Genomic DNA, 22,321 nt, shown 5'->3' with positions numbered 1-22,321 from the left:
ACAGGATTTAGAAGACCGGAGTTATAACAGAACCTTGAAAGCGAGGACAAGAATTCTGAACAAAATACTTTAGGATAAGCGGAAGGCAGTAGAAGAAATTGAAGTGGAAGATGGCACAGTCCCAGTGACATGAAAAGAGGATGATTTTTGGACAGATAGAAGGAATATGAGATGACAGGATAATAGCTTAAGTAGGAGATAAAGATAAGGACCATAGACCACAAGTTCTATGGGCCCATGGTTCCCCCAGGCACCAGGAATATTCCTGGCCCAGGGCCCTGCACCAACAAAGTTTGGGGACTGTGCCTATGGGCAGCAGCGTGTGGAAACCCCCATCTCCTGCCCAGAAAGGAGTGCCCCAGGTAAGCACTGCACCCCTCACTCTCTTCCCCCACACCCACTGCCACCCCACACCCCCTCCCAGAGCCTGCCTCTTCCCCAACTCCACCTACTGCCCCTTCACACTTCCCCAGCACATCCCTCTGGCCTCACCTGCTGCCCCTAGGTGATTTAAAAGGGTCTGGGAGTCCCCATCGCCACCGCTGGCAGTATAGCAGGGCTAGAGCAGCTTCCTGCCCTCTTGCTTCACTTGGCTTCCAATACATCTCTCTAGCCTGTGTGTGTGTGTGTGTCCACATTCTGCCCCCTGTCCTGAGTGTCCCTGCGGCCAATGGCAAACTGCAGAGGCATTGCCTGCAGGCAGCAGCACACAGAGACTCTCCCTGATTTACCCCATAAGAGGATGTCCTAAATAAGTGCTGAACCCCCTCTGCCCACAAACCCTCCCATCCCAGAGCCAGCATCCCCTCCCCCACGCCCCTCTCAACTCCAAATTCCCATCCAGAGCCTGCACCCTGCATCCTCCTGGATCCCCTACCTCTTGCCCAATCCGGAGCTTGCACTCAATACCCAGACTTAATCCCAGAGCCTGAACGCCAGACCCTCTGCCAACGCACATTCCCTTCCAGAGTCCAACTTCTCACCCCTTCTTGCACTCACGCTCTTTCCCAGAGCCCAACCCCACATCTCTGCTGCACCCAAACTCCCTCCTAGAGGGATCTTCTCCTCTACCCCAGTTCCCTGCCCCAGTTCAGAGCCTGCACCCAGCATCCAAGATCCCTTGAAGTACATACACACCAAACTCTCTCCTGCAACCAAACTCCATCCCAGAGCCTCATTCCAGACCTTCTCCCCCAAATTCCCTCCAAGAGTCTTGTGCAGGTGTGAAGGGGAGGGAGTTTGGATGGAGGAGAGACGCAGGTTCTGGGCATTCTGAGCACCACTAAAATTTCTACAAGCCTACCACCCCAACTGATTAGGGTTTTTTTTTTCATGAAACTCTTCCTTCCTAGTCTTAAAATATATTATATTAATCATATTTTACTTTCTCATAGATTGTGGTCATCAGTGTTTTTATTTATTATGGGAATACAGAAAAGCAGCACAGCTTAATCTGTTCCAAATGAAAAAGTTCACATTCAACAAAAAGGAGCTTGCTAACTAGGGACTTGACTGTCACAGCCTTGTGAGAGTAAGAAGGGTGGGGGCAAGTATTCTAGTCAAGAGGCTTCACATCCTTCCCAGGGGTACTGCCAGGACCAGTATGACCTGTTCTCACCCAACTCACCACCATTGTCCAAAGAACAGAGCCAAATAAGCTTCTTATATTAATTGCGTTAGAGCTGTGTTTTTGCCCTGCCAGCTAAGAGTTAAAGTCACTGGGAGCTGAAATGTCTAGGGCAGAGTTTCTGTCCAGCCTGCAGAAGAAGTGAAAATTACTAAGAAACTGATGGTCAGAGATTACAGCTAAGAGATGGATGGCAGTGGATAATGACTGACAGCCAGCAGTGCAGTGGCAAAGAGGTGTGATGAAAGGCTAGCAGCGCAGCAGTGGAGAGCAATGAGCAGATAGATGGCAAGTATTTAGTGGAGCGAGTTTAATGCTTCTTCACCTCCCACTCTGGGTGGAGGGAGGTAAACTCTGCAGATGACCTCTGAACTTTGGGTTTACACTTACCAAACTTTGAGCAGGGTGAAGAGAAACATTGGGCACATAAAGGGGACTTTTGGGTTGCTGGATACAAGAACCTGAAGGGAAAAGGATACTGCCCAACATACACAGGGTGGGTTTTTTACTCTTGATTTAGGTTTATGAATCCTGTTTGTGTTTTCCTAAAATAATGCCAAGTTACCTCCCTTCTTTTAATAAAAATGTTTTCTGCACTCAGACTCTGTGCTTGTGAGTGGGGAAGTACTGCTTCTCAGAGGCACTTAGGGGTAGTGTATGAGTTTCCCACGTTACTGAGTAGGGGTTCAAACTGGTTCTGTATTGGATTGATGGAAAGTAACTCCTAGATATTGAATCCTGCCTGGCTGCTGCTGGATCTACCTGGCAGAAGGGTTACATAAACTAAAAATAAGAACCATGAAAGAGAAAGAAAACTATACAGACAATAAAGTACAGAGTATGCAAATACATCCTTAAGTGTCTCAAAAGGAAATTCCTCAAAACAAACAAAACAACTAGAACTTTTTGTAACTAAAAAGCTAACCCTTAAAAAGAGCTAAGTGGTAGCCATGAAAGGGTATGTCTACACTACCCTCCTAGTTCGAACTAGGAGGGTAATGTAGGCATACCGCACTTGCAAATGAAGCCCGGGATTTGAATTTCCCGGGCTTCATTTGCATAAGCCGGGCGCCGCCATTTTTAAATCCCGGCTGGTTTGAACCCTGTGCCGCGCGGCTACACGCGGCACGGGGTTCGAACCAGCCGGGATTTAAAAATGGCAGTGCCCGGCTTATGCAAATGAAGCCCAGGAAATTCAAATCCCAGGCTTCATTTGCAAGTGCGGTATGCCTACATTACCCCGCTAGTTCGAACTAGCGGGGTAGTGTAGACATACCCACAGCTACTATCCTCATTATCTTAAAAAATAAAACCCACACAACTTTTAATGTTCACATTCCACAAAGCAGTCCAGTTATGAAAATTATATTCTTTGGCACTCCAATTTGTATTTGTTCAATTTTTGATTGTTCTGCAGTGTCTAATAAGCTTTTCTATACTACTAAAACAGAACTCTTCCCAGCTGAACAATTTGTATTGCACTGGATTAAGCATAAACGGTGCAGCCATGTTGATTTGTGTTTAGAACTGCTGGAGCAGCTTTGCGTGGCTGATACTAGTGCTGTTCAATGCCCTCAGAATACTGGTCCCACAGTGCCTGGCACAGCTCTCAAACTCAAAATGTGGGCTCCAGGAGGTTTTGAAAAGACACCAGCACATCATAGGACAGAAATTAAATTTGTACAGTCTAAAAAGGTGCTGGCACAGAGAGGACTCTGACAGTTCAGACTACACCACTATTTAATTCTACTGAAACCAATCTAAACCAGATGCATGTAAATCATCTGAAGCATTTCATGATGACCAATTGTAGTAGCAGAACAGAGGGTTGGTATGCAGGAGGGCACACTTTTCCTAGTATAGGCCTTGAACTATTAAAGCATTTCAATATGGGCGTAACCATCATTGATTAGTCACATGTTTAAAATTACATGCAGAATTAAGCTCTTTATTGTATCAAGGTCATGGTAAATTCTCTAGCATACACAAGGCTCAATAGACTTTGGACTGAAAGCCTTTTTGAAAGAGGATCTTGGGTAAATTTGTATTACTCTGTATGCATTTATGACTGAGTATAAATAAAATAGCAGCTCTAAGATAATGCTTTTTGCCTTTCAAGTACATTGCAGTTAATCCAGATTTTATCATTTACTTTACCAACAGGAAAAATAATGATGCAATACTCACCACAAGCTTTCTTATTTGTCACATGGTAACAAAAGAAGTTGATGATTAATAGCATTGACATCCATTATGTTTCCCTAAGGTACATGATCACAGCGTCATGGAGAAGCAGTTAACATTACATTTTTAAAGAGCAGCAGAGCATACCTGACCACTGTAGGCATGAATCTTGAGACCCAACCATAGGAATCCAACCATAAAGATGTATCTTTGATTGGGGTAGAGTGGGAAATATCATTATATTACTATCAGAGAAGGATTCCAAGTTAGCGTATTTAATAGCTGACAGAACATTGTATGCCTGAATCACATGCCAATTTTTTGCTGGGACTATCTCAGATTTCAATGGAGCTACTTCCAAGTAATACCAGTATAACAGAGCTGAATTGGTACAATTATACCACATAAAATATTCTAATCCAGATTTTCAGTGGGCCCAAGGAAGAGCTAGGACGGCATGGGGAGCATGTATAAAAGAGCCTTTTTGGGTCTATTAAGTTTGGTTCTGTGCCAGACTGGACTTCCAGCATCTATCAGAATAGCTTCAGAACTGTTCTACCAACTGTCAAAATCCCTAAAGTGCTCTTAAGTGAATTGAGGATTGCCACCGCATACCTATCATGTTCTTCTTTCTCCTAAACATTGGCCTCATGCTAAGAAGATGGAGACACTAGAGGATTCCTGTACATGGGATAGTCCTCCATTTGCCAAATCCACAGGCTTAAAGGTCCGTTTTGAGTTATGACACATCACAGAGATGCCCTAACTGACTGAGAATCAGCCCCTGGGTATCCTCAATACTTGAGAGTCTAATGTTCTAAGCAAGTAGTTAAACTTCCCCCCACATTTGTACGGAAACATTGATGGCTGTTCCCCTTCACCGGGGCAAGGGGAAATTTCACAGTTTGCTGCATTCCTCACTCCGGCTGAGGGGCACAGGGGGCAGATGAACCTGGACCTGCTCTCACCATGGACATGCACCCCACCCCCAGCTGTGCCCTCTGGAGCTGCGGTGGCTATGGAGAGGTGCTTCTCACCTGGCCCCAAGCTGCTGCGGTGAGAAAGAGTTGGGGCAGTCCTCTCTTCCCAGGGGCAGCCTGAATACTGAACCTCTTATTGCCATCCCAACCCCAGACCAATGATTTAAATGAAGAAAAACTAAACGTAATTGGATTAAGCACCCAGTTAATGCTGGGTGCTATGATTTCTTTGGGAGTACAAGAGACTGAGTATTAAATTGTACTTCATCAGTTGTAGATAAAACTAATCTTGTCATTTCCCACAATTTCCTATACATTTCTACAAATAGCAAAGCATATCCCTCAGAGATTAAATCTCAAGTGAACTCAAATATCAAAATTCCACTGTACCATGCTGGGAACATAATATTTAAATTGAATTTTATTTTAGTTCAAATTCTAAATTAAAATTTCATTATGATTACATTTCCATTAAATGTCCATCAATATTTAGTTAGCATTTTTATTGCTTTCTCTCAATTTTCTCTCATTTGTTTTAATGAAAAAAATCAAATTTCAATTTTTTTTAAAGAAATAGACCCTGTTTTAGGGCCAAGTCCTGCTCACCTCATTTATTAAAATTACTCATTCAGCACACCATAATTTAGCACAAAATACCAAATCCTGCAAACACAAATATATTCTAAACATTACCAACATTAGTAGTCCCACTGACTTCATTGAAACTATTCACATAAGATAAAATATATGATTTTTTTATTAAATAATTTATGCTAATATAACTATAGGCCCACTCCTGCACACCTTTTCATACTCACCATAGATATTTTGGGTGTGCTAGGAATGAAGGAGCAAGCCCAAAGTTACTTTATCCCACTTGGGAGTCAATGGGAATTTGGGGTGAAGAAAGCAGGGCTGGCCTTACCATGAGGTGAATTGAGGCAGCCGCCTCAGGTGCCAGACTGTGTGTGTGTGTGTGTGTGTGTGTGTGTGTGTGTGTGTGTGTGTGTGTGTAAAGGGGGGGAATGCTACTAGGACCCAGAGTGTAGAAAATTGTGTTTGCTGCTGGTGCATATGTATTCTCTCTGCTCTAGATGCACAGAGATGGCGGAGTGCCATGAGAGGAGTAGAACAGAAAGAAGGCAGAATTGAGACCTTTCAAAGTTTTGGCCCAAGCGAGGGGGAATCAGGGCATCATTTGAGCTCCTTGCCTCACGTGCCAAAATGTTGTGGGCCGTTCTTGCCAGAAAGCATTGCAGACTGATCCTCTATGCAACAACATTATTAACAACCATTACTGCAGCTCTAGAAGTAGTGTTTGTTACTTAATTCCAGTGGCACAGTCAAAGAAAAAACACTGAACCCTTGCACTTTGTATATTGCATAAAACAAAAAGATATTGTTTAAAGTAATTCACAGTGAAATGAGTGTTACTTGTAAAGAAAAGAAAATAACCAGATATAATTCAAATCCTGAATTATTTCCTGATCCAATTACAACCTTTTTACAAAAATAAATAAATTTAATAAAGCTACTTAAACACCCAAAACCAAAATTGACATTAATGTCCAGTACCAGATGAGCTCAGGCATAAACATACACAGTTAATCATTGTATCAGGTACAGTTTGACATTGTTAGTTTGACAGTGTCAGGTGATATAGATTTCAATTTGTAACAAGTACAGTATGTAGCTATGCAATGCTACACTTTGCACTGACTATGCCATTTGCTGGTCACCTATATTAGCTAACAAAATCTAACCATAATAGCCTCTGTCCGAAATGCTTTCCCAAAACTCATATTTTGTCTTGCCTCTTGGACTGTTCAGTTATTAATAATTTCTGGTTTCAAAGACAAGTGTATTATATAATGATTAGGACTCAGCAGCAATTAGCACCATCATTTTGCCCATTTTAGTATATGAGAAGTCAACACTGTGTCCTTGATTTCTAAAAATCTAATACTAACCCTTTGGAACTCTACTGCACATTCTTCAACTTTTTGTAGGCCATTAAGATGAAGTACTATTACAGAATAAATGTTGATTCTCAGCAGATCATTACCAGGCTAATTCATAACCATCATCAAAAGGAAATTGCCCTGAGATTGCCTCAACCCTGTAGTACTCATTATTGTGGCTTTTCCAAGAACTGTACTCTCGTATGGTAACTCACTAGAGAATACAAATGTCAATCAATAATAGCAGCAACTTATCTCTTGGTTTTACTGAGAACAAAACTTTATATGGCCACCTGCATATAACATCCAATGGCAAAGATCTGAAATTCATCAAATACTTGTAGTACTCAAACAAACACTGGTGTTTCACCATTTAGAACAGATTATAATGTTAAACATCTTGGCTGTGTCTACACTGGGCCACTTATTCCGGAAAATCAGCCGCTTTTCCAGAATAAGCTGCGAGCTGTCTACACTGGCCCTTGAATTTCTGGAAAAGCAACGACGCTCTACTGTACAAAATCAGCCGCTATTCCAGAAAAACTATTCTGCTCCCGCTCGGGCATAAGTCCTTATTCCGGAACACTGTTCCGGAAAAGGGCCAGTGTAGACAGCCCAGTAGTCTTTTCCGGAAAAAAGCCCCGATCGCGAAAAAGGCGATCGAGGCTCTTTTCCGGAAAAGCGCGTCTACATTGGCCACAGACGCTTTTCCGGAAATGCAGCCTGCCAATGTAGACGCTCCTTTTCCAGAAAAACTGAAAACGGAATGGTATTCCGTTTTAAGCAGTTCCGGAAATTCATGCCAGTGTAGACACAGCCCTTAAGATTTTTTTAGATATGAAAAAATCATAATTATAGCAAGCGCTGCCAGTGTTCACTCATGTTTAACTTCATTTGACGTATTTAATTTAATTCTTTTACTATGACTATGCCATTCCCCTGCTTCCCTAAAATGATACAAAAGATATCAAAAAAGTTTCAAATTTAACTCCCATACAAATTTAACTTCCCAGTTTATCCATCCTAAGTGAGGGGGGAAAAATCTTCCCTTTCAACCATTCACACACATCTCTACAGGCCCACTGATGGTGCGGGGTTGGGTGGGAGGAAGTAAGGGGACAAGTGCCCCAGGGTCTGGCAATTCAAAAGGACCTGGGGCTATCAGTGGTGGTGATGGCACCTGGAGCCCCAGGTTCGGACATCACCACCAGAGTGCTACACGGTGCTCTCCTGGACGCTGAGCGTCAGAGGGGAAGGGCACATTGCAATCCAGGAAGCATTGAGGGCTGGCTGCCCTGGCTCTGCCGGAGGCCCTGTCCCTTCCAGAAGAGCAATGCAAGAGCCTCCACCCAGCACCTTGCCCAAAGGCTTGGTGAACCTGACATCTCAACTACTCTTCTATAAAAGTCTGGCAAACTTATACTTGTTCATTTGCAGAACACATTGCAAAGCTTGGGATGGGTCAGAAAAATAGGGGAAGTGAGTTTCAGTTCCTTCCTGGAGAACATCATGTCCATAAAAGCTTTGTCTAGACTCTAAATGCCTTGGAATGTTACATTAGATGTAACAACCTTGTAAGCTCAGGACAGGTTTTATTAATGTGGAGCTAAAAACATATAGACACTGTCTATAATAGTGGTTATATTATTACTGAAGAGCAATTCCAAACTTTGAAGTGTTTATGTAGTCTTTAATTAAAATTGCAACACAATTTCCATCATTACTCCCTATCTCCCCCCATTTCCAGTGTTCATAATTATCTTTAACATTTGCTTTGGGGCCAAACAACAACTCTTTTCCATGGTAGTTTTCTGCCAAAATTTACCTCATGAACTATGTTTGATAATTAAAGATATGAAAGGGAAAACAACTTTTATTACAGAACTCTTACATCAATGTAATAGTGTACAGTATGTATCTACACTAACAAGTCCCTTCATCCAGCTTAACTCAGCTGTAATGTCAACTTAATTATTTCACTTTGGCAAGAGGCATAGTGCTTAACTTAATGTTGATGAGTTGACAGAGAGGCAGTGTAGATGCAGCCTTGTGTCTGAACTGGCCTAATAGGCTGTCCTGTGCTTTCCTGTGACCACTCTGGAGATTATTTAACTCTGCCACACAACACTGGAAACCTCTCTCACCCCGTTAAAGCCCCAGCAACTTTTTAATTCCAATTTTCTGTTTGGTCAGTGTGGAAAGTTCTCCAGCACAGCCAATCATGGTGACTCAATGCCCCAAACATACTTCAGTCTGGAGTACACAGGAGGTGGTGGACCTTACTGGTCTGTGGCAAGAAGAATCTGAGCAAGCACAGCTCTGATCCAGCTGTAGAAAGATAGATACCTATGAGAATATCATGCAGAGTGTGGGGTAGAAGGGCTATACCAGGGACATGCAAGCAGTATCATGTGAAAAATCTAAGAACTGTGGCAGGCATACCAGAAAAGGGTTCCGTACCACAGACATGTCACTTTTACAATGAGCTCCAAGCAATTCTCACCAGCAACCCCACCACTACCTCACAAATACAGCTTGGATACCTCTCAGAAATCTTGAATCCTGGACTACCCTAGACAACAATTAGGAGAACACTTTTGGAGGAGGAGAATGAGAGACAGAAGAGCAGTGGCTCCATTCTCTCCAAGAATCAGAAGCTGCTTTTAATGCCAGAGCCCAGTTGGTCACAGGACAGCATAGTGGCTGAGTGAGATGCCATGCAAGGCATCCCAAGTGAATACTCAATTCCAATCAAAATGTAGGGGTTAAATGCTCTTCTATTATATGTTCAATCTTAACAAGAAGTGAAGTGTACTGGGTATCTGTTTCCTGGTAGAAATAGATACAGACTACGAAGAGTTTTGAGAATCCTGAATGGAGATCTCTAGAAAGCTTTCATGGAGGTAATCTGCAATCCTTTGCAGAGTGAAAGTGACTTAAATTTCTTACAGGTACTGTTAAATTGCCCCCTCCCATCCCTGCACCAGTGAGAGGAATGCACACACACTTGGGTCACTCACTTCTCTGCCACACCCTCACACCAGTGACAGGAATGCACACATGTTGTGTGTTTTCCTCTCACTCTGTGGCAGTAATAGAAGGGGAACAGCAATCAACAAGCAGCATCCCCAGAAGGAAGGGAGGACCCCTCCCTAAATTGCACCTGGGGAGCTTGGGGCTGGGCAGTCACAGATACAGGGGGAGACATGCTCCCAGCTAGCATCTTTCACCTGTCTGCTTGCTGCTTAGTAGAGCACCCTGCAAGAGAGCCCTGGGTGCCAGACTGGGAGTGCATCCCACCTCCTCCTTCAGTGGAGTGCCCCTGCACCAGCTCCTTCTAGCCAGTGCAGCACACCACCTTGCTTTCACTTCTGGCTGTCTTATTTCTTCCACTATGTTAGGACACTTTCCTATGCCAGTCTTCTGGCATCATTGAGCTCCACAGCATAGCAGCATAGGGACTAGGTCTGTACCTAGACACTTGCAGCATCTGTTCCTTTACCACCAGTTACCCTCAAGAGACTGATATCACACAAGGTCACCTGGGGAAAAACAGAGAATTTTTTCATTACAATTTCTAGGTCTGCAAACAATGGAACATGTGATCCACCACCCATGATGACTTCAGGTTCCCACAGCTGTGCTTTCCTTTTTGCAGGTCTCTCGTTTCAAAGCAACAGCCATGTTTCTAGAGGGAGAGAGTATTGTCCACCTACCTGCCTGTTTTCCCAACACAGGTTTACCATAAGTTGTAGGACAAGGCCTGTTGCTCATGCTGCGAGGCCATACTCACCATGTAGGGAACAACAAACCAGTTTGTGGAATAGCTAGAGATTCTGATTATGTTCTGGCTTGCATTTGGATGTAATAAAGAGAGTGTTTTTTAAAGAGCAACTTTGCACTAGGTCAGTGGTTCTCAATGTGCACTCCAGCCCCATGGCCTCCTCCTCCCGAGGTTGGAGCTCCAGCACTGGCTTCCCACTGCAGTGGGGAGGGAGACCCAAGCCTTGCAGATTGGATCCAGTTCACAGGGAGAGAAAATGGCTCAGAATGCTGCCATTCCCTCTCCCCAGATGGAAGAACAGCAGCTCAGGGAAGAGCTGCCTGGAGGCTTTCCCCGCTGCTTCCATTGGCTGAAATCATGGCCAATGGGAGCAGTGGTAGATAGTGTCAAGGACACAGTTCCTGGGAGCAGCCGGGGGTATGAAGCACCCACCTCATCCCTATCATGCCCAGACCCCACCCTTCCATCCCCCTCCCAAACCTCCTCCTCTCCTGAGACCCCATACCTCCACCCTGCTCCTGCAGCCTCCTTTGCTCCTGCATCTCCCTGCTGGTCAGACACCCCACACCCAGCCCGTTCCTGCACCCTCCATCCCAGACCCTCCCATCCTCAGCCCACTCAAATACCCTGCTTCCTGCCCAGACCCCCCTATCGCCAGCCAACTCATGCACCCTCTCTGCCTCCCAGACTCATCACCCACAGCTTGCTCCTGCATCTAGTGGGGCTGACAGCCATAATAGGTCCCAGGGCAAGGTGGAGGGTCCTGACTCCGCAATTCTTGAAGAGGCAGGGCCGAGGGCAGTCAATCCTTACCACTGGCTGGACTGCGGTGCTGCCCCCCACCCCAGCCCTCAAAGCAAGGCAAAGTGGCACTCCAGCACTTTCACAGCAGTTCAAAAGAGCTGCGAGTCCTTTGAATGGCCAAGCCCCAGGACAATTGCTCCTTTCCTCTTCAGTCAGTCTGCACCTTACTTCCCACCCATGCCCTGCACCACCACCCCTCCTGCACCCATTTTGGGATCATGGGTGGTTGGCTGGTGGGCTGCAGAAAGGTTTGCATTGAACAGGGTGGGCTGCAAGCCAAAAAGTTTGAGTACCACTGTACTAGACTGAGGGTATGCACAGACAATAGTTGCCTTGTGCTTTGCATGCCTTATAGTAGAAAGGCTGACCTTCGGCACATCCTTCACAGTAGCAAACAGGCTTTCTCAGATTACAAGGCAGAAAAAGAGGACTCGTGATCATATGTTCAGTGAGATAACAAATGCCTTCTGGACTGCCAACATGGAGCTAGGGGCCTGAAGGATTTCATTGTCTGAAAAAGTGGACATGGAGAGCATCCCTAGGAGCATAAGTGTGCCAGGAAGGACAGAATGCTGTGGATTATGAAAGACCAATCAGACATGTTGAAGGGTAGCTGAGCTTCAAGAAAAGTAGCTTGAGCCTATACTCCCTCTGCAACTCCAGCAGAAAAGTCAAAAAGCTTTGCCCTGTTCCTAACCCCCTACTCTAGGAGGAGTAATGGGGGAGCTCAGTATCCCTTCAACTCAACACCAGGGAAGGATAGTAAGAATAAAAGGCAGCTATTCTAAAACCTTGGACTGTCAAGATTACTGTGATTTCACAGACAATATGACTTAGTTTCTCCCCTCACAGTTTTATCATACCATTAGCCTTGGACTAATTTTCCAATAGCCCAAGGTTAATTTTCTTTCATGATCTTTATGTATGTGCTCTAAAAGTATGCATTTCAAGAAAGAAATGGTCTCTATTTATTGCTTTAATGGTTGGGGCAGTTCAAGGGAACTGATGCAATGTTAGGGATGGTAGGGAAGGCACAATTCAGTGGCACACATTACTATTGCTCATTATTGATATGGGTTTTCAAAGCCTCCCAGATACGTAGAGTTCTTTTTTGGACTCTTCTTACTGCTCTGGCATCTGGATGCTCAAAATATGCTGCCAACCTCTCTGCCTCCAAGTCCGACACCAGTGGAAACATGTCTCACTTTGCCTCCAGATATTATGGACCACACAACATGCAGCAATAACAATGGAGATACAGCTCTCACAAGGTCATACTTGTAAACAAACTGCAGCAGTTACCCTTTAAATGTTCAAAGACATTTAATCACCATTTTGCACTTGCTCAGCCTATTGCTGAACCACTCCTTATTGCTGTTAGGTGGCCAGTATATGGCTTCATGAGCTGGGGTAGGCTTTGTTCGTTATTAACATTTCCATTATCATCAATTATTATTTTGTGATCTGGAAATAAAGTCTCTGATAGCTGCTTTCTGAACAGACCTGTGTTCCTAAAGATGTACCTTTTCTGACTAGCCCACGTTGATGTTGATATGTTATTTCCCAAAGGGGACACTACAAGGGAACTCTTTGCAAGGCTGCTGCTGGTCACTCAAAGCCTGCCACTCCATGCTTCACATGAAGTTGCCCGTGATCACTCAAACCCAGTCACCCCTTACCATTTCCCGTGCATTGGACACCTTGCTCTCCTTCCCATCTGGTGCTGGCATCTCCATTCGCCCCCTGCATATACTTTTGACATCACCATATCAACAAGAGAGGTTTAGGTTGGACATTAGGAAAAACTTCCTAACTCTCAGGGAGTACTTCTACACTTGCACCCTAGTTCGAACTAGGGATGCAAAGGTAGGCGACCGAAATTGCTAATGAAGTGGGAATTTAAATATCCCATGCTTCATTAGCATGATCTTGCCGGCGCATTACTCCACTCAACAGCTGTTCCAAAAGTGAAAGGGTGCGCTGGGACGCGTTCGAACTAATGTTACTCCTCAAAAAATGAGCGGAGTAACGCGCCGGCGAGATCATGCTAATGAAGCACGGGATATTTAAATCCCTGCTTCATTAGCAATTTCAGTCACCTACATTTGCATCCCTCATTTGAACTAGGGTGAAAGTTCCCTCATTTGAACTAGGGTAGACGTACGCAGGGTGGTCAAACACTGGAATAAGTTGCCTAGGGAGGTTGTAGAATCTCCATCTCTGGAGATATTTAAGAGCAGGTTAGAGAGACGTCTATTAGGGATTGTCTAGACGGTACTGGATCCTGCCATGAGAGCAGGGGACTGGACTCAATGACCTCTCGAGGTCCCTTCCCATTCTAGTGTTCTATATCCCACTTTTTTTGCAAATGTGGGCATTTGTTCCATTTGCTCTTGCCAACTGATCAAATACTTTTGTAAAAAATGTTGGGATGGCTAAGACAGAGGTCTTAAAAAGGGACTGTCTCAGCCAGAAATGGGATGGATGGTCATCCTATGTTGGTGAAATACCCCCTGTGATCCACCAGCACTTGCTACACCATTGAAAAGTACCATTTTGGGTTTATGTACTTTTTAGCAAGGTGGCCTGGTGCCAAGATAGCTGGTATGCACATCACCATCACCCCAACAATTAGGGAACTCCATCGCAGCAAAACCATCTACTATGTCCTGTATGTTGCCCAGAGTCACTACCCTTCGTAGCAACGGCCCTGCACACTTTCAAAATTTCAAAATAACAAGGTGAATGTCCACACTACCAAGCCTCTTATTACGAAATAATGGACTTGTTATTTTGAAATAGTAACTCCTGCTCGTGAAGAGGAATAAACTTACTTCAAAATATTTATTTCAGGAGTTACTATTTTTAAATAACTTATTTGAAATAACTTACTATTTTCAAAATAATATGGTAGTATAGACATAGCCTTTTAGGGCATGTCTAGACTACATGGCTCCACTGATGGAGCCATGTAAACTGGTTTACCCGGCAAAGGCAAAGAAGTGGGGATTTAAATAATCCCTGCTTCATTAAAATAAACATGGCTGCTGCGCTGTGCCGATGATCAGCTGATCCAGCACAGCACGGCAGTCTAGATGCGGATCTGTTGGCTGGGGAAGCCTTTGCCGACCGATCCCTTATGCCTCATGAAACAAGGGTTACAGGATCGGTCGGCAAAGGCTTCCCCAGCTGACAGATCCGCATCTAGGCTGCTGTGCTGTGCCGGATCAGCTGATCGTTGGCACAGCACAGAAGCCGTGTTTATTTTAATGAAGCAGGGATTATTTAAATCCCCACTTCTTTGCCTATGCCGAGTAAACTAGTTTACATGGCTCCGTCGATAGAGCCATGTAGTCTAGACATTCCTCTTAAGTAGACCTAGCCTTAACAGAAGAGAAAAGGAAAGTTTTAGCCAGGGACATTGGTGAAAAGAACTTTTTATGAAAACTACCATAGAACTGAATGCCAATGCAAAGCAGACAAACAGGCTGTACAATTTTCTCATACCACATATGAATGATTTAAGTTAAGGCTCTGGATTTGGACTCTGGGGGTCTAGATTCTTATGTAAACTTGTTGAAATCACATAGTATATTATTATTTGTAAAATGGGGGATTATCTCCATGCCTCACAGAGATGTTATGAGGACAGAACCAATCTTTGAAACATTTAATACATTCATAGATTTTAAAGCTGGAAGGGACCATTAGGTTATCTAATCTGACATCCTGTATACAAAGGTCATAAAATTTCACTCAATTATACCTGCACTGAGCTCAATAACTTATCCAGCAGTGTAGCATATACCAAAGGAAAACCTATAAACAAGAATAATAATTTCTTCACATAAAAATGCAAAACTCAAAATAATTATTTGTTACTCTGTAAAGTCTGAATGAGATTACTTGTGTGTGTCTGCAGCACTAGGAACCAAATTAGCCATCTGGGGCATGAACAAAGATTTATTTTTGAGTAATTACATTATATTAGTCAAATTCCCATGAAAATCAATGGGGTCAGGTAATTTACACTAAGTCAGGATCAGGCCCTTTGAATCTAAAATGTGCTATGGCCATTTCTCTTAAAAAACAGTTATTGAGATTAAGAAACAATAGTATTTATTAAATTATGCAGCTCTCTACTCATCTTGAATATTAGCTCAAAAAAGGAAATGAAAGTTAGGGAATCTTTTTCAAAGTTAAGCAGATGTTAATGTAGATTGTAATTTAAGATTTCAAGTCAATGTATTTAATCCTCTCAACAGCAACTGAATTTATATTCTGTCCTGGATTTTTTTTAAGTATCTTGTAACAATAGCCAGATTAGAAGTGTATTTCCCTGGCTAATGGTTCCTGGACATCTGACTTCATTTTTATTCACCAAACACCTTTCCCAGTTTCACATAATTTCTCATATAACATTAGTTCAAGATTATACATGCAGCAGATAATCTTCATAAAAAGCAAATAAATAATAAAACAAGTGTTGTATTCTGTTAATATCCCATATAGAGAACTTCTCAGTTTTGAGAGACTCGTGGATTTGTCAATTCTTTTGCCGTCTCCTTGCCAAACAGGAAGTGATCCTTAAACCTTTTGCTGAAAGTGATATCAACACTTCCCATGAGTCAATCAAGTTAGCAGTAAGAAGTCAGGAAGGGAGGGCATTAATGGGGACGCATATGATTGGTACCATAATATTTTTGAGGAGGGGGAAGAAGGGTATTGTTGTTTTTGGCTAAAGGAGATCAAGAGAAAATTGATATTGCTGAACCACAATGTCTGCTGCAGAAGTGCTAGAGAGGGAGGTGACATATGTCAAATATTTTCTCATAGCAGACAGAATGAAATCAGATCCTTGACAAGATCAAGGCAGTCTGGAGGCATGCCAGTTCCAGTGGGTGCGAAACGGCTACAGTGCAGCATAGAATCAGAAAAGTGTTACCGTAGTTCTGTCCACACCCGGTTACAGTAGAAGAATGCATAAACCCGCCTGTAAGCCAGGATGTTATATAGAACTGTGCAAGTTCTCAACATCAAGCAGGACACACTGAAACAATAACAATAGATGCCTCTGTCCTGAAGTAATACCAGCGCAGTCACTGACATTCCAGAGTGATGCACTGGAGAAAGGACTGAGTATAGCTCTTCTGCAGGAGTAGCTGATCACTTGTGCCAGCAAAGCCCTGACAGGGTATGTCTACACTACAAAGTTAGTTCGAACTAACTTTCATAGGCACTACACTAGCGCTCCGTTAGTTCGAATTTAATTCGAACTAACGGAGCGCTTAGTTCGAACTAGGTAATCCTCATTCCACGAGGATTAAGCCTAGTTCGAACTTACTAGTTCGAATTAAGGGCTGTGTAGACCCTTAATTCGAACTAGTGGGAGGCTAGCCCTTCCCAGCTTGCCCTGGTGGCCACTCTGGCCAACACCAGGCAAACTTGTCTGCCCCCCTCCCGGCCCCGGAGCCCTTAAAGGGCCACGGGCTGGCTACACAGTTTGTGCCAGTTGCAAGGCTGCCAGCACCCGTGCCAGCACACCCTGCACCTGACACCCATGAGCCAGCCACCCGATGCCACCCAGCCCTCCCCCTCTTCCCAGGACCAGCCTGGCGGCTCCCAGGAGCCTGCCCGGGGCCGCAAGAGGCGGGCGCCCGCATGGTCTAGTGCGGAGATCGTGGACCTCATCGAGGTTTGGGGGGAAGCCTCCAATGTCCACGATCTCCGCACTAGCCACAGGAACGCGGCTGTCTACGGCCGCATGGCTGACAGCCTGGCCGCCAAGGGCCACCAGCGCAGCCGGGAGCAGGTGCGCTGCAAAATCAAGGACCTGCGGCAGTCCTACTCCTGGGCCTGCCTGCCAGGGGCCGACCCGGAGGCGTGCCCCCAATTTCACGCCCTGGACCGCCTCCTGTGGGCTCATGCCGTCCCTGCCCCCCGGGACGTGATAGACCCCGGGGCAGAGGGACCGCTGCAAGAGACCGAGGAGGAGGAGGAGGAGGAGGGCTCCGAGAGCCAGGAGCCTGCTGGCAGCCTGCCCAGGACCCGGGACCCCCGAGGCACCCCACAGAGCCACTCACCTGAGTCGTCTGAGGCCGGGGAGGTGTCCACCTGTGAGTACCATCGTGCTCCCCTTATGTGTACGGGGGCTGGGGCGAGAGGGAGCCCCGGGACTGTGCGCCTGGGCCTTGCCCACCACGGAGCAGCAGCTGGGGATCCTGCAGGGGCCCTGGCCTTGCAGAGGGGAGCTGGGTTTCACACACCTGAGCCCCTGGGGTAATTGACCGCTGTTCTTGTTGCACCACAGCCGCAGCACCTGGGACTGCAGGGCGCACCACCCCGCCTGCAGCAGCCGCCCACGCCCGGGCCAGCAGGAGAGCCAGGAACCAAGAGGAATACCAGAGGCGGCACCTCCAGTTCCTGGAGCAACAGATCCGTACCCAGGAGCACTGGGTCCAGGAGGACCTGAGGCTGCGCCGGAGGAGTTTGGAGGCCCTGGAGGAGCAGGGCCGTGCCCTACGAGGCCACCTCCAGAGCCTGCTGGACCGCTTCCCAATTCCTTGTGCTCCTGCTCCCCCTGCTCATCCTCCTCCCCCTGCTCTCCCAGCTCCCCCTCCTGCTCCCGCTCCTGCTTCCTCCACACCCCCCGTCCCTCCTGCCCCACCCTCCACAACCATTCCCCACCAACGCCCCCGGACCTGCAGTGTTGCGAGACGGGAGAGGCAGCCGGACCCCCACCCCTGAGCTTTCCTTTCCCTTCCTCCCTTCCCGCTCCCTCGTCCCAGGTTTCCCCCTCCCCTCTTCCACCCTTCTTCCTCCCTCTCCCCACCCCAGTTATGTAAAATAAAAAGACATTTTTGTTTGAAAAACAGGTGTCTTTATTTGACAGTAGGTAGGGAGGGGAAAGGAGAAGTGAGGTTGCTTGGAAGAAGGCCCCAGTGGGGCATGCAAGGAAGAGGTCAGTCCTCCTCCTTCACCAGGAAGCTCTCCCGCAGGGCTTCCCGGATCCGGATGGCCCCCGCTGGGCTTCCCGGACGGCGGCATTGCGGGGCTGACCGTAGTGTCCAGCCATGCTGTCAGCCTCAGCCATCCAGGCTGGCAGGAAAGCCTCCCCCTTTCGCTCACATAAATTGTGGAGCACACAACATGCTGCCACCACGGGAGGGATGTTGTGCTCGGCCAGGTCCAGACGGGTGAGGAGGCATCGAAAGCAGGCTTTCAGTCGCCCGAAGGCCCCCTCCACCACGATGCGGGCCCTGGTCAGCCTGGCATTGAAGGCCTGGCAGGAGGGATTGAGGTGCCCCGTGTAGGGCTTCATCAGCCACGGCTGCAGTGGGTAGGCGGCATCCCCCACCAGGCAGATGGGCATGTCCATGTCCCCGACCCTGATGTGGCAGTCAGGGAAGAAGGTCCTGTCCTGCAGCCGCTGGCACATGGAGGAGTTGCGGTACACCCGGGCGTCGTGTGCTTTGCCGGACCAGCCCACATTAATGTCCGTGAACTGTCCCCGGTGGTCACACATGGCCTGCAGGATCACAGAGAAGTACCCCTTGAGGTTGACGTACCAGGACGCCTGGTGTTCCGGGGCACGGATGGGGATGTGCGTCTCGTCGATGCCCCTCCCCCCCCGCAGTTGGGGAAGCCGAGGGCGCCGAATCCCCAGATGACGGCATCCGGGTCGGCGAGGCGGATCACCCTGCAGAGCAGCACCCGGTTGATGGCCTTGACCACCTGCGGAGAGAGACACAGCAAAGCGCCAATCAGTGGGGCGCCCAGGTGGCTGGGAGCGTTCGTGCCCTGGCAGTGCCCCACGCCCCACTCCCAGAAGCAACCCCCCTGGCGGCATGTAGTACGGCCGGGACAGACCAACCCCTCCGGTGCGGGGCGCTTTCACCTCCTCCCACCCCCCCTTTGTCCCTGGGGCAGCCCATCCCCTCCTCACAGCCTCCTTCTCCCCCGGCGCAGTGGCCGACGAGGGCCATACCTGCATGTGCACCGCTCCGACGGTGGATCTCCCCACGCCGAACTGGTTCCCAACGGATTGGTAGCTGTCCAGCGTGGAGAGCTTCCAGAGGGCGATGGCCACCCGCTTCTGAAGGGGGATGGCGGGCCTCATGCGAGTGTCCCTTCTGCGCAGGGCAGGGGCGAGCCACTCGCAGAGCTCCAGGAAGGTGTCCCTCCTCATCCTGAAGTTCTGGGTCCACTGTCGGTCTTCCCAGCGCTCCAGGACAATGCGGTCCCACCAGTCGCTGCTGGTGTCCAGATGCCAGATGCGGTGGGGCACGCCGGTGCTGGGGCGCCACCGCGGCTCCTCCACGGCCCCCAGGGCGGCCAGGCGGAGAGGCAGGGGGCTGACGTTCACCAGGTGGTGCCAGGCAGCCTCGAGCCATTGGTGGCAGGCTTGCAGCAGCAAGTTCAGAAAGTGCACCAGAAGGTGCAGGGCGAGCTCTGGCTCCATGCTGCCACCTGCGGCGGCGTCCCCGAAGGGAAGCACCGACACAGACAGGCACAGAGACCAATGCTTTGCTGTCCCTCGGCGAGGTTGGCAAGCAAGCAGGAAAAGCTGAGAACCGGCTGTCCAGGGGGGTCCCTTTAAGCACGAGCCTCAGATAGCCTCAGACAGCAGCCACACAACGCAACTACTGACCTGATGCCCTGCCAGAACCAGTTTCAGCTGCCCTTAAATGCGCCCCTGCGTCCAATCAGTGTGGACGCGCTAGTTCGAATTAGCAAAACGCTAATTCGAACTAGTTTTTAGTTCTAGATGCGTTAGTTCGAATTAGCTTAGTTCGAATTAACTAATTTGAACTAAGTTATTTTGAATTAGCGCTGTAGTGTAGACATACCCTCAGATACTAAAGAAGGGGTAACATCCAAATAGAAAAAGAGCTTCTGCCTATATATTTCAAGTGGAGAAATTTCATCAGTTTTTCTATGGCCACTCAGTACAGACCACCACAACTCCTCCCCAGCATACCTACAGAGTAATGAGAAGATGGAATCATCTGGGAAAACAGCAAACAGATTGTTACACAAGGCTGATTCTTGTCGTTCAGTCCACTTCTTAGCACTTTTGGCACACGGGTGTCAAAACATTTCAGTGCAGACATTGAAGGAGCAAAGGATCGTAGCTGTTGTATCTTGAAGGACAGAGACACTGCTGAGAGGAGATAGTCATCAATAAGTCGGAACAGGTATTATGAGTTCAAAAGATCAGTCAAGGAAAGATCTACTGGCCCTGGAAGCAGGCACTCCTGTGAGGATCTAGCTATTAGAGACAAACCAGAAAGAGTGGACTAAAGGAGTCATGAGATACAATTGTATGCAAGTCATACGAGGTGACTACATATGTAGGACAAGTGATCTAAAGGAACAAGAGATACTTATGAGGCCAACCCCACAGGGAGGGAGGAGATGAGATAGATGACAGAGAGACAGAGATAGGTCACTCATCTGGTTGCCTGTTGAGGAGACTACACTACCTCACAATTTGAAATCAGCTGAGTTTCTGGTAAAGACAAAATGCCAATTTGGCAATAGTCTAGCAACTTCTCACTGAAGGAACAGTAGTAGGGGGTATGGGCATCAATTACAGACAAAGCAGTACACAAAATTTAATTAAGTTACACTAATTTAAGTTAGTCAACATTTAGTTTCCTTCTTTACTCATGAAAAAGAGGGTAGGAGAAAGCAGCCAGCTGATGCACACAATGCAGAGAAAGTTCAAACAAAACTCTGTAGAGTTCTCTGAATAACCAGAGATCCCTGATTTGCCTCTTTCTGTCCTGGCCTGATGGGATCTTTGACTGGTTCCTCCACAGTTTTTCCTCAAGATTACATAGTAGGTGGAGCAGAGGCACCACCAATGTCCTAGTGACCCCAGATTTGAGAGGGCCTTCTATGCGGAGTTTTGAGTCCCTGAGGGATGCTGCGACAGGGGATGGATGACTCAGATTGGACCTGTTCTTCTCTTTTCTTCCCAATGCAGCAATCCCTTCTTGAGCTGCTTCCGTTCTAATCATCTTGTAATAGAGACATTTTTTCTAATTACTGTACATATTTTATGATGTATTTCTAGATGCTGCTATTTAACATCTATTTTCCATGCTCTTGTCACCATACAAGATTTTTCTAAATTTAATTCAAGTTCCTACTGTAAGATTGTATTTGATCATGGCCAATATATCAGGACAACATTAAAAAATTATTTAGAGGGGTAGCCGTGTTAGTCTGTAACTTTAAAAAAATTAGCAGTCTTGTGTCACTTTAGAGACTAACCAAAATATATAGTATCAAAGGGGTAGCCATGTTAGTCTGGATCTGCAAAAGCAACAAGGAGTCCTGTGACACCTTATAGACTAACAGATGTATTGGAACATAAGCTTTCGTAGGACCCACTTCGTCAGATGCATGTAGTGGAAATTTCCAGAGGCAGGTATAAATATGCAGGCCAGAATAAGGCTAGAGGTTAATTCAGTCAAGGAGGTGAGGCCCACTTCTAGCAGTTGATGTGGAGGTGTGAACACCAACAGAGGAGAAACTGCTTTTGTACTTGGCTATCCATTCACAGTCTTTGTTTAATCCTAAACTGATGGTGTCAAATTTGACTGATGCTGTCAAATTTCACAGTCTTTGTTTAATCTTAAACTGATGGTGTCAAACCTGCCTCTGGAAATTTCCACTACATGCATCTGATGAAGTGGGTCTTTGCCCATGAAAGCTTATGCTCCAATACATCTGTTAGTCTATAAGGTGCCACAGGACTCGTCGCTTTTTGCAAAATATATAGAATCATGAACTTTCATGGGTAAAACCCACTACAACAGATGAACTGGAGGTCATGGTTATAAATTGGAAATCATGATTTAAAAACGAGTAAGGCAAAGAAGAATCAATAATGAAACTCAAGGGAGGGGAACTGAAAACAAACAACAGAACACATGGTCTCTGTCTCTCGCTCTCTTTTCTCTTTCACTTA

At 46.5% G+C, this 22,321-nt stretch overlaps 1 protein-coding gene across 5 annotated transcripts in view; it reads right to left on the bottom strand.

The window, feature by feature from the left end:
* MGAT4D (MGAT4 family member D) overlaps window positions 1-22,321 on the bottom strand; it is a 142,730-nt gene that overhangs the window by 70,281 nt on the left and 50,128 nt on the right. Inside the window, exon 1 of one of the 5 annotated variants that reach the window (XM_075929910.1) lies at window positions 493-1,129. The exons of the other annotated variants lie outside the window; for them this stretch is intronic. The gene's annotated coding sequence lies outside the window, so the exon portion shown is untranslated. Of the gene's footprint in view, window positions 1-492; window positions 1,130-22,321 lie in introns of those variants that run through there. 5 annotated transcript variants of the gene reach the window in all.

This window comes from Pelodiscus sinensis, chromosome 5 (assembly GCF_049634645.1).
Source record: "Pelodiscus sinensis isolate JC-2024 chromosome 5, ASM4963464v1, whole genome shotgun sequence".
Classification (NCBI taxonomy): domain Eukaryota; kingdom Metazoa; phylum Chordata; order Testudines; family Trionychidae; genus Pelodiscus; species Pelodiscus sinensis.
The sequence above is the reverse complement of the archived record's forward strand: the minus strand, read 5'-3'. Positions and strand labels throughout refer to the sequence as shown.